Here is a 16,706-nt window from a genome sequence, read left to right on the forward strand (position 1 = left end):
AATTTAAACATCCATTCAAGAAAAAATTTCTTTAAAAAGTTTTAGTTAACATTAGGGGTAAAATTATTATTTAACAAAAAATTTAAATTACAAAACTTTTATCATATTTTATCCTCTCAATTTGAAAATTTCTCAAATTTCCCCTTAAAATTTCCTTCAAAGTTTAAAAATTGGCTATTTTCACCTAGGTTTTTTCTCCTCCAATGACTCACTCTTTTCACTCGTTGGCCGCCCTTCCCTCTTTTTTCTTTCTCAGCTGATCGTCTCTCTTTGCTCTGATTTTGTCTTTGTTAGAGACAAAGACTGTCATCTCCATCTTAGACAAAGACAAAAACAAAGATTTTGACATTCTGTCTTTGAAATGTCATAATAGGCAAGCACAAACACAAGGTATCATACCTACTCAAAAAAAAAAAAAAAAAAAAAAAGAAAGAAAGAAAGAAAGAAAAAGCCGGCAAGGTATCATAACATTTCCATATAAGGCAGTTTCATAAATTTTAAACAAGCACACCCTTGAAACATCAAAATGTGACCATTATACCCCCCAAAGATCATAAACTACCACATACAACCTGTAATTTTGTGGTAAGGGTGTAATTGAAGATAAACTACCACATAATTTTGTGGTAAGTGTCACTGAGTTGAATCGAATCAAGCTAAGTAAGCCTTCAACTCGATAATATATTTAGAGAGTTCGAGTTCAAGCTTAAGACAATAACGACTGACTTAAGTTTAACCTAACAAATTAATTTTAACTCTTTAATTTAAAAAAAAAATTAAATTTAAATTTTATAACTTATACATTTATCAATTATATCTATATTGAAAAGTAAGAAATACGATTTTAAATATATAATTATAATATTTGAAACTTTTAAGAGTTTATCTATTTTATTCGAACTATACTGTAAGTTTATGAACTCATGAAATCAATTAAATCAAACTTGAATTTATCTCAAAAATCGGACAACTCAAATTTGAGCTCAATTCAAGAGGAACCATATTGTAAAACACTTGCAAGCAATTCGTCTTGGTTATAACCTTAGTCTTTGGTGTTAAATATAAAGGAAGACTAGGTTTGACCAATAAAATGACATTTAGCTCCTAAAATATGATTTTACAGCTTAAGAATCAACTTTAAAAGTACATGTAAAGTATCGTACGTGTCAATGAATTAGACCACTATATCTTTTGGAAAGAAAATAAAATTACTGAATCGAACTTTGAATTAACCGTTGGAACACAAATAAAATTCTAAGGGAACTACTATGTGAATTCACAAATAGTCCTCGAAATGTCATGATATATTGGTCCGTGTCCATTAGTATATGTGGTGCTTTCTAATGTAAGCGTTCTACATTTTGCGACGCATATTTACCTGTGTAAACAAATTATTTTACAATTATCTCATATTTGCTCTTTATTTCTGCTAATTTAAAACCAAATACTAAGATCAATGTTATGTGTATCTTGATGCGTATCTTGACGATTTGATGCAAGACCCAACACTCAAAAAGATATTTTCCTAGGATTGAATTGGTTTTGTCACGTAATTAAACCTTGACCCGAATCGATATAGAATCGAATGAACTTTGGTATCATTAATGGTGAATGCCACGAGATGAATACTGATAAGTTCAAAGATTGTAAACTCAACAGTAAGCAATCTATTGCCAAAAGATCTATTCATCATGAAAAATTTAGTTTTTATAGTACAATGTCAACTTAACCCTAAACTACCCATGACCCAATGGGCGTCCAAACTTTCCAAGCCCATTACCTAATTAACTATCCAAAACACTAGTTAAATTAAAAGAAAATATATCAATTGGACTCAATAAAGTCTAGCTCAGTCATAAACAAGATCAAAATCATAAAAACCGAAAATCCTAAATTTGATAAAACAAAGACTGCATAATACACACTGAAATGGTTTGGGCCTCCAAATTGGGCACAATGGGAAGAGTAGGTTGTTGTTATAGAGCTCAAAATGAGCTTTACGTTGATATATTATAAGTCCCGTAACTCCTTTCACTTCAAAAGTTATAGCCATTTAAAGTCTATCTATGTATAGGCTTGGGCTTGAATCAAGTTAACTTCTCTGTTGGCTCCTTCAAGCATCCAATCATCCTTGAGTGAACTAGTTTTAGTCTTTAAGCCCTCCGCAAGCCCAACTAAGGCTTGTTGCATCTTCTTAGCTTTGCTCCTCGTAATTGGCCCAACCAAAATGTGTAGTGACTCTTTTTGATGGCTCGATACTCCTACGATGCCTCCATCACACATACTTTTGAATATATAATTAAATATATAGATAATATATTATCATATAATAAATTATTATCTTATTTTTAATTAAAAATCACTCAATTATATGATGACACATCATCTGTATATTTAATTATATATTTAAAATTATGTACATATAATTTTATTGAAAAACTAACGATAAAGGGTGCATGTGATAGCTTTTGTACTTTTGAGACTGAAGTATTTTTTTGTGCTTCAATGTGTATTTATCATTATTGGCGCTAACAATTTTCAATACAACATATTAACTCAATATGACAAAAAACATTGGGTTAAAATTAATTTTTTAACAAGAAATTTAACTTGAGTCAACCTCAAACAAATCAAAACTAAATCAAATCGTGTTTGAGTTGACACAAAAATTATTTGAATTGATCCAAATGTTTAAAAAAATGTTACTATAGTATAATTTGATATAGACAAATTAAAAAAATGTTGAAGGACAAATATTGATTACAACAATTGAAATCTTAACATATTGCATATGGTTGTATCTCTATATAGTAGTAATTACTCTGATTGTTCTTGATTTTTTTAAAAAAAATTTATTTTTATTTTTTGGTAGTGAAAATGAGATTTAATTACTAAGATTATTAACGTGTTTGAAAGATCTTGTTATGTAATTTTTTAGACTATTTATAAAAAAACAAAGTGTTATATTATATGTTTTGTAAATAGTAGGTTAGGATAATCAAATAAAGAATTAAAATGCTAAAAACACTTGCAAAAGATGAATATAGTAAACAATTTTTTGCCAATCTTGGTTATGTCCGGTCAACCTAAATTAGGGTTAGGTTAAATTAAGGTTAAAATATTTTGATACAATTTTAATTTAAATGAAGTTAAGAATAAGATTCTTTAACTCAAAACTCGAATTAATACAATACAAACATAACTCTATAATACAAACTATCAGTTTAGCCATTATATAGAGATATAAACATATGTCTTCTAGATTGTATCTTTGTCAATTTATTCATTTCTAAAAATTAGTGAAAATCAATAGGCTAAAATATCATTTTCTTTGTTTTCGGATTCATAATTAGACTTTAAATAGTATATCTAACATATTTTTAGATATTTAAAAATAAAATAAAAAGTAAGCATTTTGATTCATCTACCAAAGAGGTATATAAAATTTTTGCATAAGGTAAGATATGATAGCAGTATTAAAGATCTGATATTGAATCTTGATATCTACTACAATAATATAGAATAAATATAAATAAAGAGTTGGACACAAGATAATTTTTTAACGTATTATAACCTACAAATAAAGTATGTGTATGGGATGTACAAGAAAGTTTTAACACCTAACTTACGATGAAATTGTGTAGATGAGTATGTGTATGGAATGTACAATAAAGTATTCAAAGAACGATGAGAGTCTTGAAGAGAATTGCTGGAATTAATGAAAGACTTATTACCTAATTTATGATGAAAATTGTCAAAGATGAAAATTATCAAATCATAATTATAGTGTATGTTCTTATGCTTAATGCTACTCCTCCCTTTTCTCCAAGAAAATATTCATTTTTTAAAAGACGATTGATGATTGCTATAATCTTATTAGTTATATTCAAAATTCAAATTTATTATGAAAGATTATTGTTATAAGAGATATTGAAACTTTTACTTTTAAATGAGCCCGTTTATATAAATCTATCACACTTTTTGGATATTAAACATTTATATCACAAAGATAGTATAACACCTAAATTACCCTTACCTTTAACTTTGGGTAAAAATAGGGTTGATAAGATCACCAACTTGTTCTTTCACAGATACAAAATTTAAAATTTGAGTTTTTAACTAAAAACTTTTTATTATGACTCAGCAAACCCTAAATCTAACTATCAACAATCAACAATCTAGGATTTGAGTTCGTTATTAATATTTTTGCACGGACAAAAAAAGATACTCACATGATATGACAGCAATGTAGAAGTTTTTGTGCAATTAAACAGTACCGAGGCTAAAGTTCACACGTGAACAGTACCACCAACAGCAGCAGTTCAATTCGAGGTAAAAAAGTTTAACCATTTATATGTGTGATAATTTTGTATATGAGGTTGATTTTTTGGGAAAAATTTCAATATCCCTTGTAATAATTTTGTTAGTTATATTCAAAATTCAAATTCATTATAATAATTTATTTAATCTAACTTATTGTTACATTAAAAAAGATGAGATGAAAAAAAAAGTCAATTAGTGAATTATGTTCTTTTAAGTGAGAGATTTTTTTTTTTTTTAAAAAGACTATAGTGACACCCCAAAGTGACCTATTCTAATTTTTAAAAATCCAAACACCCACCTATGAATAAAATTTTGTTAAAATTCTCAGTTAAAGTTAAAAATAAAACTATCATTTAACAAAATAATTTTAAAAACTAAAGTTTTATCACATTTTCTCCCCCTCAATTTGCAAATCTAATAGTTTACTCCTACTTAAAGTTTAAAAAGTAGAAATTTCACTCCCAGGGTTTTGAAACCATTGCCTGCATTTGTCCTCCCACCCACTTTATCTCTCCATGTTGACTTGTTCCCACCCACTGATTAAAGCCATTAACTTTGACGAAGATGAAATCGTCTTCGCAAGAGTGTCTTTGTCTCGAAAGAAAATGATTTTATCTTTGTCAGAGATGAAGACGATCTTAGATGAAGACATTGTCTTCATTTGAGACCTTAGACGAAGACACTTTGACAAAGATGACATCTCTGTTTGAGGCTGTCTTTGTCTCGAACAAAGACGATTTTTTCTTTGTTGAGACAAAAACACTCTGACGAAGACAATTTCATCTTCGTTGAAGGAAATACCTGTCATTGGTGGGTGGGAACAAATCAACAGGAGAAGATAAGCCAACAATGAGATCCAATACGATGGAGGTGGCGAACTTTGGCCGACGTTCCTACTGAGAAAATTTTAGAAAGTTTTTGGATTATCATACGAAAGGTTTACTAAAAAAAAAATGTGCTTGAATTATTACCAGATGGCTCTACCAGGAAAGCACTTATCCAAAATTAAGTGCTATCTTCTTTCATTTTCTTTCACATGTTGGTAGGTTTGCGCATTAACAAAATTATGGCCAAATCACAAATCTATGGCAATTTCCTGTCCATGAAGTTTTAGGAAGCCAAATTTTCTCCCATAATCCAATTCTATTAATAAATTATGTCTGATTTTTTTAGAAAGGACTATTTTACTCTTTTATTGAAAATACGAATCTACTATTAACACTTCATATAAATATAAAATTATTAATATATCCTATTAATTTAAAAATTTATCATTAAAACCCTTTAAAACATATAAATTTTAATTATTTTTAAAATATTATATTTTGTTCAGTTCATTGTGAGTGACATTGTCATTTGTTAAGCTATTAAATGATATATTTTTAAAATTCGTAATTCATCCCAACCACTTGTAATTTTAAAAGCAAAAATAGATTAGAAAAATTTATTTAAAAAAAAAAAAAAAAAGTTTCTATCCTCCCCTTTTCCATCACCGTTATCACTACAAATAATTGAAAGAACAGAAGCCAGAGGATAAAGTTCCAAACCGCCAACCTTTCACAGCTTTACAACTATCGCAAAAAAGCCCAAAAAATGGCGCAGTTCGTCGGAACAGACGACATAAAGTCAGTGCGAATCGGCCTGACTGAGCTCGGAAGTAGCTTAAAGTCTTCTCTGAGGCGTAAGACATCTTCAAGTCAAAGAGGTACCGGGAAGGATGACGATGAGGAGCTCGTTTCTGAAGTTGAAATTGCTCGGAAATGGGCTGCCATTGATGGATTGATAGACTTTTGACTGGCTCAAGGGTGTTTGTTCGATATGGAGGGAGAAGGGAAGGTTGTGGATGGTGGAGGGAAGAGGGTGATTAATGTTACTATTTTTGGTCCGGCTGAGAGGCGTGCATTTATTGAGAAGCTTATTAAGCATATTGGGCATGATAATTTGAAGTTGTTGAGGAAGATCAGAGAAAGAATTGAGCTGTAAGTGTTTGTGTATGTTATCAGTTTGGAGCCCTGTGATCTGGGTTGTTGCCACGTTTGTGTCTTTGTTAACGTGCTTGTTGAAATATTGGTTTTTTTATGGTGGTCTTATGAGGTTTTAGCTCTTGAAAGGAATGTATTTAATTGAAGTACTTCTGTTAGAACTATTTTGGGTTCCCAGCAAGTTTGTAACTTTACTTAATATGCTTACTGAAAGCTCAAATTATTATTGTGGTCTTACTAAAAATTAACTAAATGTGAACAAATGTAGTTCACTTTTGGAAGAAATCTACTTGGTTGACGTATTTATAAGTTAATTGAAATACTTATGCTTTAATTAGTTTGACTTGCTGGAAAGTTTTTAACTTTAATTATATTCTTACTGGAAGCTCAGTTTTTGATATGTCGAATAAGTGGCTTGCCTTTTCATATATAAACTCAGCATCTAATTGAGTAAATGTAATTAACTTAAAATGAGGCTAATTAATTAAAGTACTTATAAAGCTAGTGCTAGTCTGCTTTGTTCATATTGGTTTTACTTTATATTTCAATGTTAAGATCGATAATGTCATATAGTTTCTTTTTCTAAGTTTGAATGGACTTAGAGTGCAGTAGTTGTCTGTCATGCATTTAACAATTACTGGTTTATCTTGTTTCAAATTTGTAGAGTTGGTTTGGAGTTGCCAACTATAGAGGTGAGATATAAGAATCTGAGTGTGGCAGCTGATTGTGAGATTGTTCATGCAAAGCACATCCCAACTCTATTGAAATCTATTAAACATTTGCTTTAGGTAAGTATCTTCATTTAATTTGGAGCTGTAAATTGAATCCGTAACAATGCTTATCTGGCTGTAATTGATGTGTAAATTTAAAACAGAGAGCTTTAATTAGACCTTGTCTTAGATTTTCATTGTTGACAGTTCTTTAAGATACAACTTACTTGCAGTTTTGAATGATTTTGTTGAAACTGAACCTTGTTTTGCAGGTCATCCCGAAGCTTATAGGTTCAAAGTCAAAATCAAGCTAGGATAACCATCGTTAATGATATAAGTGGCATCGTTAAGCCTAGAAGGTAATATGAAAAACTTATTATTTGTAAAATTAACTCCATTAATGAATTGACATAATCCCCTCTGGGTCAACCATACTGATTAGCCATTATATAGCTGAATTGTCATTGTGGACTTCCAATGGATTGTTATAAATTGATGTTACTTACTTACAAAGGATAAATTAACCTTTCTAATTCTAACATGTGCTTCCTGACTTTTGAAGACCTTTTGTGATTGAACTTGTTTGTAGGAATCTAATTTATTATCTAAAGAATAATTCATATATTTAAGCATAGGCAGCCTTCAAAAAGTTTCATAAGGAATTTTCTTTTATCAGAGCCAGTATGTATGGATCACACTGTCATGCAGTATGGAGGTTTATATATTTACATTTTTTCTAATATTTTAATTGCCCTCTTTATGTGATGTGAGCTGGGCACTTAACTATGTGTTTTATATCCTCTTGGTGGAATCTGAGCATAATTTAACTGAAATCTCTTATATTTAAGTTCCTTAGCAACTTGTGAAATCAACTATGCGGAGGCTTCTAGTCAGTCAGTCTGTACATGAAAATTTAACAATTTGTTGTTGCACATGACTTTTTTAGTTAAATTGATAGATAACTAGGAAAGGATCCACTTTGAGATGCTCTATCAGTGAACAGACTGAATTTTGTTTGGCTTCAGAAGGTGTTGAGGAAAACCTCTTTGCCGGTAGAATTTTTTTAAAGGAAAATTTGAAAGGCCGCCATGGATATGAAACCAAATGTGTACTTAAATATGCTTGAATTATTGTAGGATGACTCTTCTGCTTGGGCCCCCAGCTTGCGGGAAGACCACCCTTTTAAAGGCTCTCTCTGGAACTCTTGACAAATATCTAAAGGTCTCAGAATTTCATTTGGAATGTTACCATCTTGACTGTCATTCATCTGAATAAATCTATAACTAAATGTCTAACTTGCTCAAACTTGATAGAATCATGAAAGGAAAGCTTGAAGCATCACAACTGCACATCTTTGATAGGTTTCCTAATTTTAGTATTCGATTATATCTCACTCTTGTACTGCACAGTTATATACTGCTGCACAAAACCAAAGGTAACTCTGCCTCATATCAGAGAGAGAATCTAGCCCAATGTTTTATATTACCTTGTTACATTTTCAAAAACGATCAAGTCTATTTGCGGCCATATGTTCAATTACTTTTAGGCTTTTGGCTTGATACAAGATGAAAGCAAATAAATAATATCTTCAGCTAATTTTCTTCTCTATTGCGTGCTATCTAAGTTCAATGTCCTTATGTACTCAGTTTTAGTTCTGTTTTCTTCAAAGGCGACAGAAGGTTCAATGATTACCAGTTGGACGAGTTTGTTCCCCAGAAAACGGCAGCTTATATAAGCCAAGAAGATCTACATATAGCAGAAATGACTGTGAGGGAAACACTTGATTTTTCTGCTCGATGTCTTGGTGTTGGAAACCGAGGAAGTAGGCTTCCTTAAATTTAATTCAATGATGTATTAGTCATAGCTACCTTATCAATTCCTACAAGTAGTTGATAGGTACAGTACTATTTTTTTTTTACTTGCCTGTGCAGATATGATGATGGAGGTCAATAAAAGAGAGGAGGGAGGAATTGTACTGGTTCCAGATATAGATACTTACATGAAGGTATGTTCAACATATTTTTCTAGTTTAAATCTGATGTTTTGTTCTGTATGTCGGTACTTGTATGAAATGTTCATGACAAAGGTTGTTATAACAGGCAATTTTTTTCGGTTGATTTGTATATTTCAAATGCTTTAAGTTAAAATGTTTACTGTCTTGGTGACTTCCCAGGTCCTTGGACTTGATATCTGTGCTGGCACAATGGTGAGAGATGAGATGAGAAGAGGCATCTCTGGAGGTCAAAAAAGGAGACTGACTAAAGGTAACTTTTTCAAAAATGTATCTGCTCCACTTGGTAGTAATGTTTGTGGAATAGATTATTCTAAGGATTAGATGCATTCTATTATAAATCTTATAGGATTAATTTTTCATTAAAATATGCAGGAGAGATGGTTGTTGGTCCTACCAAAGCCTTATTTATGGATGAAATATCAAATGGTTTAGACAGTTCACCTGCATATCAGATTGTTTGTTGTCTACAGCAGCTGGTGCATATCACGGACGCTACCATATTGATTTCGCTCCTTCAGCCAGCTGCAGAAGCATTTGAACTCTTTGATGACATCATTTTGATGGCAGAAGGAAGGGTTGTGTATCAGGGACCACGCAATCAAGTTGTAGAATTTTTTGAAAACTGTGGATTTGGGTGTCCTCAAAGAAATGGTGTAGCTGACTTTCTTCAGGAGGTTAGTGAATTAGAGCTTATAACAATTTATTTTTCATGCTTAAATATTATTACTTCAACTTTTATTTTTTATTCTTTTTTCGGCAGGTGATATCTTGAAAAGATCAAATGCAATACTGGTACCACACTGAAGCTCCTTACAATTATGTTTAAGTAGATATGTTCTGTCAAAAATTCAAGGATCTCCTCTTGGCAATAAGCTTGATGAGGATCTCTCGGTGTCATATGATAGATCCAAAAGCTACAAGGATTCTCTTTCCTTCAATGTGTATCCTCTTCCTAAGTGGCAACTCCTTAGAGCTTGCATGTCAAGGCAATATCTTCTCTTGAAGAGAAATTCTGTTATCTATGTGTTCAAAACAACCCAGGTTATTATTATAATTATTAATTTTCAGTTATGTTATATTTTTGTAATTACATGTGCAAAGGCATGGATAATCTGAAACATGTAAAGGAATTTCTTGTCACAGATTGTTATCATTGCAACCATCATGGTGACTGTCCTTTTGCAGACTCAGATGGAAATTGATGTTCTTCATGCAAAATTTACTACATGGGTGCCCTGTTCTTTGGACTCATGATACTTCTCGTTGATGGTATTCCAGAGTTGTCTCTTTAAACCGAAAGAGTTGTGCTTTTACCCTGCTTGGGCATATGCAATTCCAGCCACTATTTTGAAAATTCCTCGTTCAGTAATTGAATCTGTGACATGGACATGCCTTACTATTGCATTGGATACAGTCCTGAGGCCAAGAGGTGAGTTTCAATTACAATGGGTGTGTTTACTAGTGCATTGTATCCTTTTTATATCTTATTTATTGATTCATTATGTTATATCATCTATCGATCATCAATCGGTGCCCTAATATCTAAAGCTTAACATCAAGCAATTTCCAAAATGACAGCATACGGAATTTCCAGGATTAGCTTTGTTAATTTTCTGTAGCAAAGTAAAATAAAAGGATTATGTACTTAGATATGAATTCCTCAACAATATGCTTAAATTCACTTTGCAGATCATTTAAAAGTGGCTGCTGCAGAACGTTTCTCATTTTCTGGTGGCTGAGGTTCTGATATTTAATTGATTGGTATGATTTAGGTTCTTCCATCAGCTCATTCTACTTTTTGCTGTGTAATATGAACCTTAGAAGAATCACATATCAAAAACTAGCTATTGAGATGAGAGAACCCAAGACCATATAAATCCCACACTAGTTGTCCATACTTCCAATATGAGATTCAAGTCTCATACCCTACACTTGGGATCCTAACATACCACCACGCTTCGCAACCCTGACATCCACATGGGTTGGCTGTGCGCTAGCTCTTTGCTAGCCTCAGGTGAACACTGCAATACCGGTGTCACCACCCACACCGCACGATTATAACTGAGAAACATGGTAATGACTCTGATATCAAATGATACGAACCTTAGGAGACTCATGCCTTAAAAGTTAGCTATTGAGATAGGAGAATCCAAAACCATATAAACTGTACACTAGTTGCCCATACTTTCAATGTGGGATTTAAGTCTCATACCTTGCACTTGAGATTCGAACATAATGCACCTTACCTTTATATCCATGTTTCAGTTTTTGGCATTAGTCTGCTGGACTCTAGGTGCTTCCATGACAGCCGATTGCTTTGCAGTATTAGTAGTCCTAATTTTTGGTGGTTTCGTGATCACACATCATAAGGTTATTTGGACTTCCTCCAATTTGTTTTTAAAATCATCATCCAAAAGGATAAACTTATGTTGTGTTATTCGTTGCAACCTCCATGCTTTGACGGTTGAAGTGGGGGTTTTGGGTTTCCCCTCTTTCATATGGAGAGATTAGCCTTTCTGTAAATGAATTTTTTGTTCCTTGGTGTCAAAAGGTGAGCTCTCATGGGAACACTTTTTGGTTCCTCTAATCAGGAAACCTATGTAAAAATCTTGTAAGCTAAAGCTGCTATTCGTTCTAAGTTTGATTTCTTCATTGTCATTTTAATCTGGCAGAGATACCTAGCCAAGCTGATTCAATATATTTGGTGCATTTTATGTTTCAGTGATATTCATGGGCATCAGTAACTGCTCAACTGCTGATTGTCCTCAATTGACCCATTTGATTCTTTGTTCCCTAAAACTATACAATTACTCATTTTCTATGTAATTCTAATCTACAAAAAGTCGCTCCATTAGTATAACTAAACGTGACATATGCATGTAAAAAGAAACATTTAATTTGGAAACCCAAAGAAATTAGACGAAAGGAGATATTTAGGTATATAAAACAAAGTATAAATTTCAAACTATTTCATAACTTTTCATAAATCAATCTTGAGCAGAAATATATCCTATATAACTCATCTTACGTAGTATCATCTGTATTTTAGTGACCTAATCCGGATTTTAGATCATGTCACTTGTACTAATGATGATGTGACCATAATTTCAGAATTATATGTCACTTGTACTTTCAATGACCCAACTATAATTAAAAAATGCGCATATTGCATAACAAAGCCAATAATCTAGCTGGATCAAACTCATAATTTTATAGTATTGTACAAATATTTAAAAACTATGAACAATGAGTAAAAACTTATATTGTTCCAAAACATAAATGAAAAGAAGTTTTTATTTTTTATTTCATTTGGAATGTTTTGTAAACATTTCTCTTTTGTAAACATTTCTCTTTTGGTTACCACCAACAATAGTTTATAAGCCAAAGTTTAAAGTAAGTAAATTTTTGGTTTATAAGAAGGTTAAATTTATGAAAAGATCTTATAGCTTATGAAATCATAATTTTCAAAGTTGGTTACCATTTTCAAACATATAGGATCATATTTAAACATTTATACGCAGACAAAACGAGTTACTTTTACTTACCTCAGTTAAAAATAAAAGTTAACACAAACTCTTAAATGTACAAGTTAGTATGCAAGAAACTACTCGTATCATAGCCACAACTAATAAATTCAATTTGTATAAAGGAACTCTTTGAAATATTTTTAAATCTCATTGAAAAACTTTAATCCAAAGGTAATTTCATAAATTCTATAGGTAACTAAAGAAAAAACCCTAGATCTAACGCTTGTTTACATTATAGTTGTACAATCTCTGTTCTATAAATTTTATAAAGTTTTATACAAATTAACATATTATGAAGTTTGGCGGAGTCAAACTAGATATATTAATGGTTTACTAAAATATATTCAACTTAAAACAGATTTAAAAAACTTCTTTAAAATCAATTTCGTCCACATATCATAAATACTGCTAACTATTTCCAGATTTGAGAGTTCAAGATTTTAGAAATTTTGATCAAATCTATATAACTTATAAAATTACGAAGTTTGACAGGACTAACTGCACCTAGTAATGGTCCAGTAAAACAATATTCAGCTTCAAATGGATTTAAAGTAGTCTTTAAAATCAATTTTTTTCCCATATCATAAACTCTGCCAACTAAACTATGAATCTCAAAATAGAATCAAACTATGACTGTTTGATATGGTTAATTCAGCCTTGAAGGGGTTGGTTCAATTTGGATGTGGTTCCTTTTTTTTTTAAAAAAAAAAAAAACAACTATAAGTTCAAAAATACATCATCCTTAAGATTCAAAATATATCTTATTTTTGTAGAATTAAGATAATTCCTTTTAAAAATTAAAATCTCATCTCTTATCCTTATATCGAATGAAAATTTATCATATTTAAAAAATTTAAAAACAATAATAATAAATACTGCATATTACATGCTACATAGTAGATACATAGATTTTTAGATGTGTAATTAGTTGTTAATAAACAATGTCATACAATTAAATGCATTGACTGAATAATACAAATTTTAACAAGGCCAAAAGACTAGTTGCCATCCGAAGTTTGTTGAAATGACAAATCCCCAATTTTTTAAGTTTAAAAAAAGCATAATTTTGAAATTCAAAAAAATTTTAGATTTTCAATAAGCCCCTTAGTAGTTTCAAAAATAACAATTACATCCTTAAATAACTGACCAAAACTTAAAATTTTAGAGTTAGTTAGAGTTTTGGTTTTTTTTCCGAGTCTAAGCAATAAAATTTTATATTGATAAAGATATATTGTTATTACCATTTTATTTTTTTTGTTTATTGGGATTTGTCTGTATTTATTAGATAGATAAACCTAAGTATAGTGACCAAACCCACAATCATTGTATCAGATTAGTCAAGGTTTCACTAATACGATTGAGGCTCGAGCCCAAACCTTTACCTTGGAAGTTCTGGCATAGGGACTAGGTGCTTGATGTATGGCACGTTGTGGATGATATGGCTATCAACTTGCCCAAAGCACCTAGTAATTTTGGTGAAATTGTTGGGAAGCTTGTTTTGGTGGGGGGATTGAATTTTAAAGTTGTAAGGGAGATCCTTAACAAGATGGAAGATTACAGGTTCCAGAAAACTCTTTTCGATGCAGCCATGAGGACAATTAGTTTGAGTCCATCTGGGCAAAATATTTTGGAATCTCAAGCATCTGATATTGAGTCCTGCCGGAGTTTGTTCTAGCAGTCTAATATTTCTATGAACAAGTACTTCAGTTTCAGATTCCACAAAGACCTCTTGTGCTTGCTTTCAGGGCTTCATAACCTCAAGGCGAACAACTTGTATTATTCGATAAGCTGGAGATGCCAAAAACAAAATAGGTAATTTTATTGAGTCTTGTATATTTTTCTGAGGTCAGAGCTATACGTTTTATTGGGGGAAGAATCAAACTATAGAAAACCATGGATTTTGTTCCTGAGTATGGCCTAATATTGTGGCAAAATCGCTCGAGGAAGAGTGGCTCTTTCGAGGGATCAAGTTATTTTGTATTTGATTAGTTTTTCGAACAATTTTTTACTTTCTTGATTGAGTGTCTAGTTTGTTGTTCCAACAATTTGCCTTTCCCTCAACTGGACGAAATACCAATTATTCTTTCTGCTCCTTTGGCTTGGGTTATCTTTCTTCCAACTAACATCACTTGTGTCTATAATTGGAATCACTTGATTTTGTTTTACTGTTCTTGAATAGTTTGGAAAACGATTTAGTTCTATTTGACATTTTGATCAGTATTGTATGATGGTTCTCAGAAGTTGAAAATATTTCCATCTTTATCCTACGATTCTCAGTAGTCTGTAACATCATGGTTTGGAATGTTATGTGATGATTCTCAGTTGTTTATAATTTCATGTTTTGGTATTGTATTTGGTAGCTTTCAAAGAGTCAATAACATTGTGTATTGTTGCATTTGGAATCACATAACTGACTGCATTCATATGAATTTACAAATAGCAAATCCTTTATATGTGGTTTCTCTCAAATAAAACTATTTCTAGACTAACACCCGACGGGAAAAAGGGAGGGAAAGAGTCCAAGAACATGAAAATGGGTGGCAAAGGAAGAACAAAAAGGAAAACTTTTGAGGTGGGAAAGTGACCTGAAATGGAATATATATATATATATATATATATTGAATGAAAGATTGAGCCATTTTGTGACATGTAGAGAATTGTTCTTTCCTTCTGTTTGCTGCTGCAAAGACTTTTATCATTTCTGCATTGGGTCTTAACTTTTTATCCTTTTGTGCTTGCTTGACGAATTGACTTGTTGATGGGGAAAATTTTGTTTGCATATGGAATAGAGAAGCATTGTGTCAGCCATGATGCCATTCCCCATGAGCATCAGCCATTGGCAGAATTTTGTATATTTTAAGACCTGTGGGCTTCTCTTACATTAGGATGGGTGTGGTCGATATAATATTTTATTACTGAAAATGTAAATGTGGTTGATATAATATTTTATTATTAAAAATAAAATATTATAACAAAAATAGTTTATTTTATGAAATTATTGGATATAGATTTATTATTATGTTTGAAAAAAAGATAAATTATTTGATATAAAGTTATTATTATAATTGATAAAATTGATGAAATAAACTACTTAAACAAGAATTCTTCCTAGATATACCATCGGCCAAAGCACTCTGCTGAGCTGACACTGAGACGAAAAGGAATTAACACATTCAACTGAAGCAAGACTGATTGGAAAACAGCCGAAAATCAGACTGAGTTGACAAGAGGCAGGAACCCGGTCTTGATTAGCAATTTCTGGCAGTCTCAGTTAGGAAAAGTTCTTCCATAATACATTCGCGAAAGAATTGAATCCATCAGATACAGCTTTTTCACACCATTGTGCTGCAGAAACTAAAGCCTTGAGACTGACAGACCTCAGCTGAGGAAGAGAAGAACAAACCCCTTTTTGTGATTTCTTTCTATGAAAGAATCATACCAACAATTGATTTCTACATGATACATTTTTGATTAAAAGAGTTTTATCAGTTCAAAAAGATTTTCTTTTTGCATTAAAAAATTGTTCAAGTTGGATCCTTTCAATTAGTTCACTAAGTGTCAAACGTTTAATTATTCGACTGTATCAACGGATTCAGTTAAGTCAAATGTTACTGCTGAAACATTGAAGAATTGAAATCTTAGATTAAAAACTATATATAAATGGTATAAACTACTTAAACAAGAAATTCTTGAACATCAAACCACTATTATTAGCTATATCAAAAAATTTCCATTAATAAAAGAGAAAGATGTAAATCTATTGGAAAATAAAATATACGTATGTTGGATGAAATGGTTCTTGTCGTCTACTTTAATAAGAAATCATTGATTAAACTGAATAACTAAATATCAATAAGGAATCTATTAGAAAATAAAAAAAGAGAAATAATGATTAAAAAGTTTTAATGACAAAACAAATATCACTGTCTCTTGCCATTATAGTTTCCTTTTGTTTTTTAAAATTTACGGGATTTGTCGTATAATAAGTAAAGGTTTATGTAAAATTAGACGATTTTTTGTTGTGGGTGTAAATGTGTGAACCTAAGACTCTGTAAATATTCCACATGTTAATCACATTGGCATGCCCCACTTAGAAAATAATACTTGGACTTTGAATAATTGCCAGTCAACAAAAATATCTGAAACTGAG

At 31.3% G+C, this 16,706-nt stretch overlaps 1 pseudogene; it reads left to right on the forward strand.

The window, feature by feature from the left end:
* Positions 1-5,771: 5,771 nt before the first annotated feature.
* On the forward strand, positions 5,772-10,570 carry LOC123209093 (annotated as a pseudogene).
* Positions 10,571-16,706: the final 6,136 nt, after the last annotated feature.

This window comes from Mangifera indica, chromosome 2 (assembly GCF_011075055.1).
Source record: "Mangifera indica cultivar Alphonso chromosome 2, CATAS_Mindica_2.1, whole genome shotgun sequence".
NCBI lineage: Eukaryota > Viridiplantae > Streptophyta > Magnoliopsida > Sapindales > Anacardiaceae > Mangifera > Mangifera indica.